This window comes from Amblyomma americanum, chromosome 10 (genome assembly GCF_052857255.1).
Source record: "Amblyomma americanum isolate KBUSLIRL-KWMA chromosome 10, ASM5285725v1, whole genome shotgun sequence".
Classification (NCBI taxonomy): domain Eukaryota; kingdom Metazoa; phylum Arthropoda; class Arachnida; order Ixodida; family Ixodidae; genus Amblyomma; species Amblyomma americanum.
Genome location: NC_135506.1, coordinates 129602619 through 129615176, shown reverse-complemented (window position 1 = coordinate 129615176; position 12558 = coordinate 129602619). Strand labels below are relative to the sequence as shown.

The 12558-nt window shown below is 43.8% G+C and overlaps 1 pseudogene across 1 annotated transcript in view; it reads right to left on the bottom strand.

Moving 5' to 3' along the window:
* Positions 1–640: 640 nt before the first annotated feature.
* LOC144106450 (salivary peroxidase/catechol oxidase-like) overlaps positions 641–12558 on the bottom strand; it is a 75000-nt pseudogene continuing 63082 nt past the window's right edge. Inside the window, exons 13-16 of the transcript XR_013308999.1 lie at positions 9186–9405; positions 6122–6291; positions 4324–4435; positions 641–903 (exon numbers count right to left, since the gene is read on the bottom strand). The product of XR_013308999.1 is annotated as a salivary peroxidase/catechol oxidase-like (transcript). The remainder of the gene's footprint in view (positions 904–4323; positions 4436–6121; positions 6292–9185; positions 9406–12558) is intronic.

Sequence of the window (12558 nt, the reverse complement as noted above, 5' to 3'; positions counted from 1 at the left end):
AGTGGAAACGAGATCACGCACAAATTATGGTTTATGCCGGTCGTAGTAAACGTGAACTCAATAATAGGGGGCCTTAATATCAGAACTCCTCTTTGAGTACCCTGCCATATTAAACTTAATAAATGATAGTCTCTCGTACAGAATTCAAGAACCATGTCAAAACATTATTTCGATCAAAGCAGATAGTGTGAATTAATGTCTGAACCAATTATTGCTGTTAGTCAAATATTGTGTTGCATTTTCCTTGTCCACTATTTGGAATGCATTCCCTCATGTTAGTGCATTGCTCATTGTGCTCAATTGTCATAGACTGCGTTCGGTAAAAATAATCGTCTTCAAGGCCAAATTTATTACAGGTAGAATGATGTAGTTTAGTATTACTAGATCTCGGAGTAGTTTTTCCTTCGTCCTTTCACAGGAATATTAGATTTGTATCGAAGAATTGTACTTTTTCTGTACGTGAATTGATGTATGATATTTGGGCCGGCCCATAGTGTGCAGTCATCTGTACATAACATTTTCTGCCTGCGCTGTCAGGGTGGCATAGCCTCGTCAGGCATTATGCGGCCGTTTTGCTATGCCTCCTGAGAAAATTCGCATGCAATTTTCTAAAAAAACAAGTAAAAACTGTTGATGACTTTATCAACTTTTTTCCTTTCTTTCAAGAAAATTTTTTATTCAGTTATGTACAGTCGCCTTCATTAAAGGAAACCTTTTTTCCTAGGAATCTGTTCAAGTTTAATAATCCAAAACCGCCCGTCCGCTGTGGTGCCGATGGGTTGACACCAATTTTATCAGGTCGAGCGGACATCTTGATTACTTGCATTGCCGTCCCCTGCATTTTTCTCTCTCCATTTGCTGAGGTCGATGTCTGGCAGGTCGTCGCATGTCACACCGTCCGTCCTTTAAGAAATGGCAAGAGGAGAGGCTGTTGCACATAATGAAGTAAATGCACTTATGAAAGCGGTTATGTGGCTGAGACCCTTAGCGACTATTACCTAGCGTCTTGCAGGTCACCGAACATTTCTAATGACTACAGTGCATGCGCAATTATACCGTAACAGTTGAGAGTAATTAAGAGTAATTAAGAATGTCAAATAAATATTAATAATTAGGAGGAGTAATTAAGAGTAATCAGGAAAATATTGATGTCCAACTTTGTCTTTATTCACAACTAAAAAAAACGAAGGGATATTGGGTTCTCACTTTCAAAATAAAAATTTCGAATGTGCTTTGAGTTTTATTGGCGGCCAGGATGATGATGGTACTTTATTTTTCCAAATTAGATCCCAGGTGGCGACCGGAGTGCATGCCTTGTCGTCTTTAGCTCATGCGCGCGAGTTTCCGGGCCACTGGCTGTAATGATTAGCGCCGATCATTATGGCTACAAGGCTCTAAATAGTTCTTGTCTGCTCAGCTTTGGCTAGAAATAGGAGCACGTTCACAACCAAAGCAGTTAGCGACATCTTTGGCCACAGGCGCGGAAAAGAGACACAACACAAGGCAGAAAGACGGAACGGAGCGCCTCGGAGGTAGCGACAATATGAACGTAACTACAAATACCAGAACTGCGAAAACGACAGACAGAAAAAAGTGATTTTTTAAACAAAGATTGTATATATGAATTCATGAGTTTATTAAGCACTTCGGAGTGGTCTAGTGATTCGTAAAAATCTTTAATGAAAGCGAAAATCAATTAAAGCGTTCTCCGGCGCCCAGTAGCGGAGCAACTTCTTCGAAGTAAATGGGCGTTGAGCGACAAACGGGGAAGATCTTTGGGAAAGCTGCCATTGTGTTCCAGGTACAAACAAGGAGAACGAGGAGGAGTGAATGCTATACTTTTAACACCATGGCCGTTATGGTTAGCGACTCGACATCGAAAGGAGGGAAAAGGAGATGTAAACGGAAAACGAGGGTGAAGTAAAAACCGAGGAAGCTAATTCGGCACGTTGATCTGGCGAAGCCCTAACTTGTCTTTAGCAAGTGGAGCAGTGTCCGTAAGCCCTTGTAGGCTCAGAATTGATGCGACCATCGTATGATTATATTGCGGTTCTACGGGAGAAAATATCTATGTGGTTTTGTGCACAGCGCAAATTTTGCGCTTTACATTGTAGTAAAGCTGCAAATGTGCCTGGTTGGTTTTTCATATTTAACGTCGTTAGTGCCCTAATCATGGGAACGCACAACACCGGAAGCAAAGCCAACACATACAGATAGGGCGCCCTGTCATTATGTGTGCTTTTTGTGTCCAGTGTTGTTCGTTCCCATGAGTAGTTAAAGAATAAAATTAAGAGTAAAATTGGACATGTCCCAACAAGACACACCACAGCCGCAGCTACTCGCTCTAGGCAGGGCTACTCGGTGCAATAAGGAATGGCTGAGCTTTTCTGAAAGCAGCGTGATGCCCGAGAAGAGACAGCAACGTACTTTTAACGTTGCGGTAGAGAGCGGAAATAGGCTGAATTCAATTCGTGGTTTGGGCGACTTGCTCCGTGCAGAGCGGAAAGGACGCGATAAAGAAGAAGCAAGAAACACACAAAGGACACAACGCCCGCCCTGTCTTTGCGCGCGTCTTCTTCGTTGTCCCGTGTTATTCGCCCTGTTTTCAGACAACCTTGATGTGAAAAACACAGCCTTATGGCAGCAGCCGTGGCTTAGTTGGAGAGCACCACCTTCAGCTTTGTGAGGCGTGTGTTCTACTCCCGCTGCCGCCCGGACTCTCACCGGCTTCCTCAAAAGGCTGCAAGTTATGGCCCCGCCAGGTGCTCGGATTGCTAGGGTTGCAAGGCTTAGGAAAGGAGCCTGTGCCTTCAAATCCCGTCACTCTGGGCTTGCACCGAAAGATAAAACTTCTTCACAGGCGCATACAACAGCGGGAAGTGCAACATTTTTCTTTAAGTCGCCATTCCATTGAAATTTTGATTCTATTCCAATTCTGATTCTATTGTATTTCACACAAAAATCTCTTTCAGTTGTGATTCTTTATCGATTTTGATTCTGTTCTTTTTTTTATTCTGTTACAATGCTGACTCTATTGTCATTCAATTTCTATTACTAACTGCTTCTTATATTAATTTTTGCCTAGCCATTCTTAGTCCCGCATCCTCCTCCTCTCCCATACAAGTGAAGTGAGAGATTTTTTCTCCATCTGCACCTGCAGTTGGCAGGTGAAGACAGAAAAATCCCCTTAAACACTACCTGCCACGGCTGACATGTGGCAGCTTCACATAGACGCTGGCGCCACCATCGCCTACGCAAGACAGTTTTCGCTTTCGTGGTCGTTGTAATGCTCTCGCATTAAGAAGCGGCTCGAATGTGTAGGGCCAGCGACGGAAGTGATGAACGATATGGCTGCGGAGGCGATAAAGAATGAGCCAAATGTTCAAGTGACACTGATTAGTACTTAGCGGGATTTCCAAATACAGCCACCTCTGCGACATAGTAAATGAAATCACTTTCGCGAAGCTTTTTCCATACAGCAAGTCGCAGTATACATGGCTGATGCACAAACGCAGACCGCCGAGACGATAGCCCTAACTGCCTTTGGTTTCCTAAAAAAAAACGTAAACAGTTAAAAACAGAAAGAGTTGTCGGTAGTTTAAAAGAAATAAGCCCGCATATAGATAATATTTTAGGCACCATTATGAGCCGAAAACTATCCGTTGTTTATACACAAATCATCATCGAACATCATGAGCCTGACTGCACTCACTGCAGGGCAAAAGTCTCTCCAATGTCTCTCCAATTAACTCTGTCATTTGCCAGCTGCGTCCAGCCAATGCCTGCAAACTTCTTAATCTCATCCGCCCACCTAACCTTCGGCCGCCCCTTGCTATGCTTACCTTCTCTTGGAACCCACTCCGTTAAACTTAAGGACCAGCGGGTATCTTGCCTTAATTAGTTTGTTCATAGAAGGTTGTGGCCAAGTACTGCACCGGGGTGGCCAAATTCTATTCTGCTGAGGGAGCGCATTGTCGGTTCTGGTCACCGAGATCAGGCTGCACCCCATGCCTGGTTATGCAAGTCCATCCACACGCGGGTTTTGTTTCTGAAACTCGGTAGAAAATCATGGGGAAAATGCTCCGCCCCTAAAAAACAAACACCGATTAAAGCAAAACTTGGCATACAGTATTATCAGCCGTTTACGCTGTGAAGTTGCTTCTGTTTAATTGCGTTTTTGCCTGTAGCTCACAAAAAATATCGTGCACATGTCAAGCGATGTGCGGTTGTAAAGTGCGGTTGATCCAAGGAAAATTCAGAAGCATAATAGTGTAACATTACTGCCCCTTCATTCCCACCAAATAAGGTACGTATAGTGCTTACACGTTCGTAAGGAGCAGAAAAGCATTGCGATTAAACGTAACGCCGTCCAGTCCTTCGACGTTGCGGCACAGAATGGCGGCCATTGTAGTCCTCTTGATGGTTTCCAGTTGCTCTGCGAAAGCACAGCGAAGTAACTCCAACCCAGCCCAACTGTTCCTTGAGCACTCTAATTTTCTGTACATAGGCTACTAAAAACAGTAATCTGCTTCTTAAGTCCTCTCCTACACCAGATAGCACCAAGCTCAGTCGTCACCCCTGGCTTGCAGGTAGAACATTTTCTGTTATTAATGTTAATATCAAACCCAAAGGGCAAAAAGTGAAAACAGTCACATTTAACAGAAAAGGTCTCCTACAGTATTCCAACAGGCACTAAAAACAAGGTGCAGAGGGTTCTTTTTCAGCGAGGTCGCCAACTGCGCGAAAGCTTTGCTCAAAGCGAAATGAATTCGCAATATTTGGTGATTATGACCACGACGAAACTACATAAATGTAGGATTGCACAACTGCAGCTTGACAGAAGTTTGGGGTTTAGAGTGGGGAATGTAGAGAGAATTAACAGTAGATACCTATTATTAACGTACTGGAAATATCTAGCCAGCAGTGGAGCCCTGCAGAAACCTTAAGTTCTGAGTCTTCCGAACCCTGAGCCGGAAGCGTGGACCGTGAACACAGAGCATGATGTTACAGAACGAAATAAATGTGCAACTGTAGCAAGTATTAAAATATGGTTCTCGTTAGGAATCATTGCCCATGATTCATGAAGATTTATGTCGATTCCTAATGAGGGTTACTGAGGGAATGGGCATTGGACGTTGTGACTTGATCCTAATATTATACCAGAGACCTTAATATGGGCCCAGTGTGACATCTATTCTGCAATGAGAAGTAAAGGACTCTCTTTTTAAATGCATTTTGACTTTATACCGGTCAATCATTCGCGTTTCTTGAAACTGGCTATTGAAGGAAAAAAAGTATTACGAAGGAAAAAGTTCGCCACATCAATAAATTTGCCAGGATGTGTCTGAGGATGAAAATTAAAATTTGGTACTGAAATCCAAACAAATTATTACAATGAACACGACGTTCCCATACTAAACGGGTTCTCCGTCAAGATGTGACTGCAGGTGAGTTAAAATAAAAAAAATAACGCACAGGACAAATCAGATAAGAAAACAGAAACGAAGGCAATCTTAAAACTGTAGCAAAGGAAAGCCGAATACACGCAAAACACAGGCCCAATAGTCTTCTCTTCTAAACTTCAGCGTGCACAACTTCGGTATGAATTCATTTTCATCTACAGGTATCTAGACCTTTTATTGGCGTCTTGCACCTTATATAAAAACGATAAACGGTGATATGTGGTCAGTTTTGAGTAATTAAAGCATTTTTCGCAAGTTACTTGGCAATAAGTTCATGTTTTCTGTTGGAAGGAGTAACAGCCATGGTGATTGAGTAATTTAGACTTCAGACACTTCCCTCACTACAGCTGATGAAGCACATAAACTTAGCCCGGATAGAGCACTTCCATGTGATGCTTGGTCGCCTGCTTAAGACAACTTGACCCACGATCTAGGGTTTGAGCTTATTTCGCGAAAAAAGTTTTCTTAACGCCCACCACCAGCTTTTGCCTTGCTTACAAGGTGCGTGCAAAAGCGTGCTTGTCGCTCTTTTCAAACACATCAAATAACTGCAAGAACCCAGCAGTAATCGCTTTTGGAGATAAATTTACCCTTTTAAATTATATTCTACTTAATCTCTGCATAGCTCTGTCATGTAAACAGCACTGTTGAGGACTCACCTTCGAGGAATGAGCCCGGCTGGTTTGCGTTCTCGTAGTAGAACCTGTCGCCTTGTTTCAGCAAGCGGAATTGCTTCGCTACACCGCAGGAAAACGTGGCGCCAAGTTGCGCTCCTTCTAAGCGCGTCTCGGAGAGTCCCCCGGAAAACAGGTCTATATCCCGTACATGCCTGCAGCAAGGTACAGAAAGAGTGCTCCCAATGTGTCAATCACGTTGGTTGCCGCACCCTCGCGAAGTCGAAGAGAGAGCTGTTAGACATTACAAGCAATTTTTGTTGACAATGTTCCAGGTCGTGCTTTATTTCCAAGAAAAATATGAAAAACCAAGCAGTACAAAGCAGAACGCTGAGAAACGAACGAAATCCTATTTGCAGAGAAGAATGAATCAAAATTTCATTTAAAAAATGTGGGGGAACAACAAAGAAGGGAGGGTGTCAAAGATTTGCAAATAGAGATAGGGTTCAAGAATTATGGAGTTTAATTTCTACGACGTTAAAAAGTGAAGGACTGTCAGTGAAACTGGCCACCACTGCAAGTGCGTATGGAGCTACCACTGAACACATGTTTCGCTCCGATGAGTGTCGTGGAGCGAGACTGGGCATGCTGCAATTAAAAGTCCAGTTCTGTTAGCGCAGTTTAAGAGGGACTGCATATGTTGCCCTCCGAAGTGTATATGTTTGTGTTTGTTAACTGCTGGTAGCTCCGTTTGCGTCTCATGTGCGGAGACATTGAGCCTAATCCGGGTTCCGGACAAAAGGTACAGTGAGCACAGTCGTAGGAGAATTGAAAAAAGATGGAAACAAATAACATGTTCCGCGACTGAACATTTCCTGATATCACTCACAGCTGTCAAAAACAGATGAGACCCGCCGCGGTGGCTCAGTGGTTAGGGCGCTCGACTACTGATCCGGAGTTCCCGGGTTTGAACCCGACCGCGGCGGCTGCGTTTTTATGGAGGAAAAGCGCTAAGGCGCACGTGTGCTGTGCGGTGTCAGTTCACGTTAAAGATCCCCAGGTGGTCGAAATTATTCCGGAGCCCTCCACTACGGCACCTCTTTCTTCCTTTCTTCTTTCACTCCTTCCCTTATCCCTTCCCATACGGCGCGGTTCAGGTGTCCAACGATATATGAAACGGATACTGCGCAATCTCCTTTGCCCAAAAAACCAATTATTATTATATGAGGTTCTGGAATTATGCAAAGACAACAAAGAAGATGCGGAAACTTGAAGTATCAATGGAATATTTGCAAAGCCTTTGCTACGCAACACGAGAAAGTTCTAGAGCACTAAGATAGCACGTTCTGGAACAATGTTGTGCTGTTCGGTTTAGAGAAAGCCCAGACGAAACAAGAGCTGCTTTAAAAGAGAAGGTCCCAAGAAAGTATGTCAAGAAAAACTTGATGTCCAAGGTTTTTCAAACACATGCCCCGAATTGGTAAACCTAACGGGAATCAGCCTCAGTCAGCAACGCTGCAGAACAAAAATACTATCGCAATCCATTAAGGTATCGTCCATGGAAAGTTTCACATCAACGTTGAACTTTATACGAAGAACGATGCAGATAACAGCAGGAAGAATAGACAGTAAAATCCATGACGCCTTGACAGTGAACGGCGTTCTCGGCGGAAAGGTGTTTGCATTATTTCTTAAATGCGAAATGTATGTAAAACAAGCAGCAACTACTTGCGCATATTTGTCGCGATGTTCACTGGTGGTAATTCATGAAACTTGGCGGTGGCCTTATGTAGTTGACAATTGCATTTTCTCACTTACATTTTCAATCGCAGGAATCACTTAACAACTTTAGGCAATGTTGCGATTCTAGTTGAAAACTATTTATGTTCTCATCGCAAGTTCGAATCGTGTATTTGATGTAGTGCCTACGATTGTACTTAATTTTTTGGACCCATCACTAGCCTATGGCTACGGATCCGGACAGTGTTCGACGCATCCCTTTGGGATTTTTAAGATGTATGAAGAATCTGAATGTCATGTGTTTATGAAAATTTCTTGGCTTGTCATTCTTCACTTGTTTACTTATAGCTAGTGATTTCAGAATAGAACAAACTCGACAAATATTGACGCATGTCGCCATCCTGGATAATTTTCACGAGAAACGGGGACAGTATGGCAAGTCTGTAGCTACAGCGATATTCAGAGGGGTCTGTGGTGATCGACCCAGCAGCTCCACCACACTGTTGCAGGTTATACTTACAAACGCTATTTACATTGGCGGGTCGACTCGAGCTTGGTGCGTCAGCGTGAAGATGCCGAGCGTCTTCCTCCGCGAGCCCACCTTTTTGTTACTTCCTTCAGCGTCCATAGGTAGCGCCTGACAATGTATTGGAATCTAGACTTCGCATCAAAGCAGTTGTTTTTTACTATGTGCTAGTTTAATTCTAGACTGAACTTTAGGTCGCAGGGAATAATCAAGACCGCACTGAACGTCAGCACTTTTTTCTAAACGGTTTACTAAAAAAATCGGCAAGGTTCGAAAAATACCGGAACGGTGCGATGCTCAGAAAAGCTAGAAAGTCTCGATAGCCTGCCACCCTGGTCCGTTCATCCGGAAGAAGGCACTGAGTCCCCTCCCAACTTTTTGCCCCTAATTTTTTGTGCAGCACTGTTTCAAGGGTCCTGCCCCCTGTTCTCATTGCGTCGTTGCATGGTAGGTTGTTGTGACGTACTTTAGGCTTTTACTTGTAATAAAGGAGTAATTGCTTATTAGCCACCACCGAAACGCGGCCATTCGCTTATAAAGGAAAACTATAAAGATTTCACAGAAACTTCGTACGTCCAGAAAAATTCTTCCTGGCCCAGAGATGAAACATCTGTTTGTAGCACCCTCGCCAAAGTAGAACTGCTGCAGACCTCCTGAAGGCACTCATGGCTCACCTTACTGTAAGCGCTTTTGGCTGAGACTGTGCATATTTTCTTAAAAATAGATGGCGTGATTCGCTGTTGCGGCTTCATTTATTTCGTGTGGTACGGCCACTGTTGCCCTTCTTACCATTTGCAGCTGTGCTAGAGGCTGAGAGTAGCTTCTGTTTGGAAATTTGCTTACTCGTAGACTCCAGCGTAGAGCTTTGCTGTACCCTCGGGCATGACCTTGCTAAGGTCGTCGAAATCTTTGATGCTGATGTTTTGGCAAAGCCGGACCCAGTCGACGTAGGGACGGATGCCGTGGTCGCGGCCCCCTCTGAATATCCACGGCGAAAAGATCGTGGCCATAGGGCGCCCAAGGCTGCCGGAACAGAAAGTGCGTGATGGCATGGTCACCAAACCTGAAATATGTGTGTATGCTGAGTGAAAAGGGGATAAGCAACGGGCGTCCCATAAATAATCGTAACAAAAGGTACGTACACTTCGGTGGGCAGTGTGATTGTGCTTAAGGCAGAAGTCAAATGGTGCTTGTAACTTCAGCGCAAAACATGGATAGAAGGTGAAAAAAAAATTGCGAACAGGGGCAGTTGGTTGTCTCTATTCATGTGTCTGTGTGGGTATACAGCGAAATGACAGCTTGTCAAGCTTAAGCTGGCGCAGTTCCTACGGCCGTAAAAGCCTTCTTCCGTATCTTCCAGAAGTTAGTTGTATGGAGCTTAATGGCGCAAAAGCAACGAAGGCTATCACGCGCAAAATACAGGGTTACGATACAGGCTTCCTTAAGAAACATTAAATACCTGAAAAATCAGCAAGTGCCTGATAACCTAAAGGTAACACGGGATGTAAAGGAAGGATTTCATTATAAAATAATCTAAAATGATTTCCCTTAGTCCTTAAAGGTTTATACAGGAAATTAATGATGAACAAATGATCAAATCGACTTAAATGCTTCTTTTGCTGGCATTTTTTAATTGGCGCAAAATCTGGGGAACGCGGCTTATTACTGATAAGACAATCTTTCTTGCTTCTCTCGTCAAAGAGCTCCACTATCATTTGCTTACACATGGGTTCGTCGTCTTTCCAGAAATAAACGAAATATGATTATTTAGGTATCACAACTGCTATCAATTTATCATAGAATTTACACATTGGCAATATTTGTTCTTCGACCTGGCGTAAATTATATCCTTTGCGACATAAACTTAAAAACGCTCCACCTAACGCAAAATTTCTTGCCTATTTTTCACTAATTAGACCTAAACTTGAATATGCATGTGTTCTTCGGAGCCTGTTTACTAAATAAAAAAATCCTTGAAAAGGTACACGGGAACGCTGTGCGATTTACCTATTGCAAATTCTCGCGATATGACTCTCACTGGCAAATAATGAATGATAATGGCATTGAGCTTCTTGAGCAGTGAAGTAAAAATCTACGATTGCAGTTCCTTTCGATGTTTGCAATGAAGATTTTGCAAGTAACCCTTCATCCTATCTGTCTCGTTCAACTTCCAGGCTTACTCGACACCATCATCCGAATTCACTAACCCCTTATTTTGCACGGACAGATTTATCCACGTTTTCATTTTTTTGCCCGAACTATAACAGGCTGCAATGACTCGTTGTTTCCTGTTTCCATTCATTGACGCATTGTTTATTTGTATTATTGTTGCTTTTGACCACCCTGCGTAGACCTGAACAAGGTCTGCAGTATGGATTAAATAAATAAATAAATAAATAATAAGTGAAACGTGTTTTACGGTGAATTAATCAATATACATTTCACAGTGCGATTTTTTTTTTGTCAGTAAGAAACGTGTAAGGGGTGTGTGTCCGATGCGTAGTCGACATAAAATAACGCCTGCAAAACGTTCCTGATGTCTGTGATTTTTATTCTTGTAAAATCACCTTTTACAGAATGCAGTTTGTTGTTTACGTGTCCTTCCATGCTGCCTGCCACTTATTTCTGAGTTTACCCTGCATTCGCTCCAAATAATCACTGTGTGGTATGTTGACGTTTTGTATTTGAACAAATGGTGCTTCTGCAGCGAAGGCAACTGCTTTTTCATTAGCCACAATTCCGACATGGCTAGGCATTGAGCAGAATTTAATGCTATGGTTTTGTGCGGTGACTTTAGTATGATGCTTCCTATTAAGGGTTCAGCAGAACTTGTAACGTGAGTGCTGTAAGCATACTCAGGGAATCAGCGTAGATAATGCTATTTTTTATCTTCTCATTTGTTATTTGCTGCATAGCTGCAAAGATTGCATGGCACTCGGCCGTAAACAAGCATCGCACACTGTGGCAGAGGTATAATTTTTTTACTGGTCCCTTGAACTACGGCACTTCCAACAAAAATTTCTGTAATTGAGCCATCCGTGTAAATTTCAGTGTAGGTGTCATATTTTTGTTGAAGTGCAAATAAGTCTTGCAGTATGTGCTCGTGCTCATGAGGCGCTTGCTGTTTTTGTAAATATGTCTCTGTGGAATCACATACTTAAAGGAGGCTTTGCCATGGTGGCAAATATTCATGTCTGTGTGCAATGTCGGGTGGGACATCTAATACTCCTAACTGTTCGCATTTATCTTGAAAGCGGAGTACTAAATGCCAAATAAAACGTGGTTTGTTGTTGAATAATCTTTTGGATGACCACTTGGAGACAATGGGATGGCAGAGATGTTTCGATAGAGAACGAATTTTTTTTACGTATGTGCATGTAAGTGAGACTGTTCCATGCTATAGAGCGAGTTCATTAGCTTCAACGTAAGGACTGGCTACCGGGGATGTTCTGTATGCTCCAGATGATAGGCATCGACCAAGAATCTGAAAAAGGTCTAATTGTTTCAGGTAGGATGCTCTTGCTTAACTATATATTGCCACAGTGTTAGCCATTTACTGGCGCCGCCATGCGGTGCGACAGCACCAGCTGGTCTTCGTTGTCTTCCCAGGCTCGTGCGTTGATTCGCATAGTGTGTCTGTTTTGCTAGTCCTGGTGTGCCCTTCTGCCCTTTCTGCCGGCTTTCGGTGACAATTTTGATGCAGGTTCTGGGTAGGTTTCCAATGTACGAAGAGCTCCCGGGAGCCTCCGACGACGCCCTGATACACCCCGTGGACACGACACCTGTCCACAAGGCAAGTCGCCGCTTGCGAGGGTTGGATCCTGAATTTCGACGCCTGACGGCATCACCCCGCGCAATGACTTCCACTGCGGCAAGTCAGACCAACCAAAATGCCGCCAGTTCCCCACCGGCGTTCTCCATACGCCTCGCCCTCCCGCGTCGTTTCATGGCGACAAGTTCAAGGACGTGGAATACTGGTTGGCGAGCTACGACCGGGTCGCTGCGTTTAATCTGTGGGACGAGGACCGCAAGCTAGGGAATGTCTATTTTGCCCTGGAAGAGTTCGCCAAGAGGTGGCTTGAAAACCACGAGTCCGCTATTCCTACCTGGCGAGACTTCGGGAGACACTTGCTCGACACCTTCGGCAGCAACGAACGGAAGGAGCGAGTTGAAGAGGCCCTGCAGTCCCGAGCGCAGCGGCCAAATGAGAGCGACG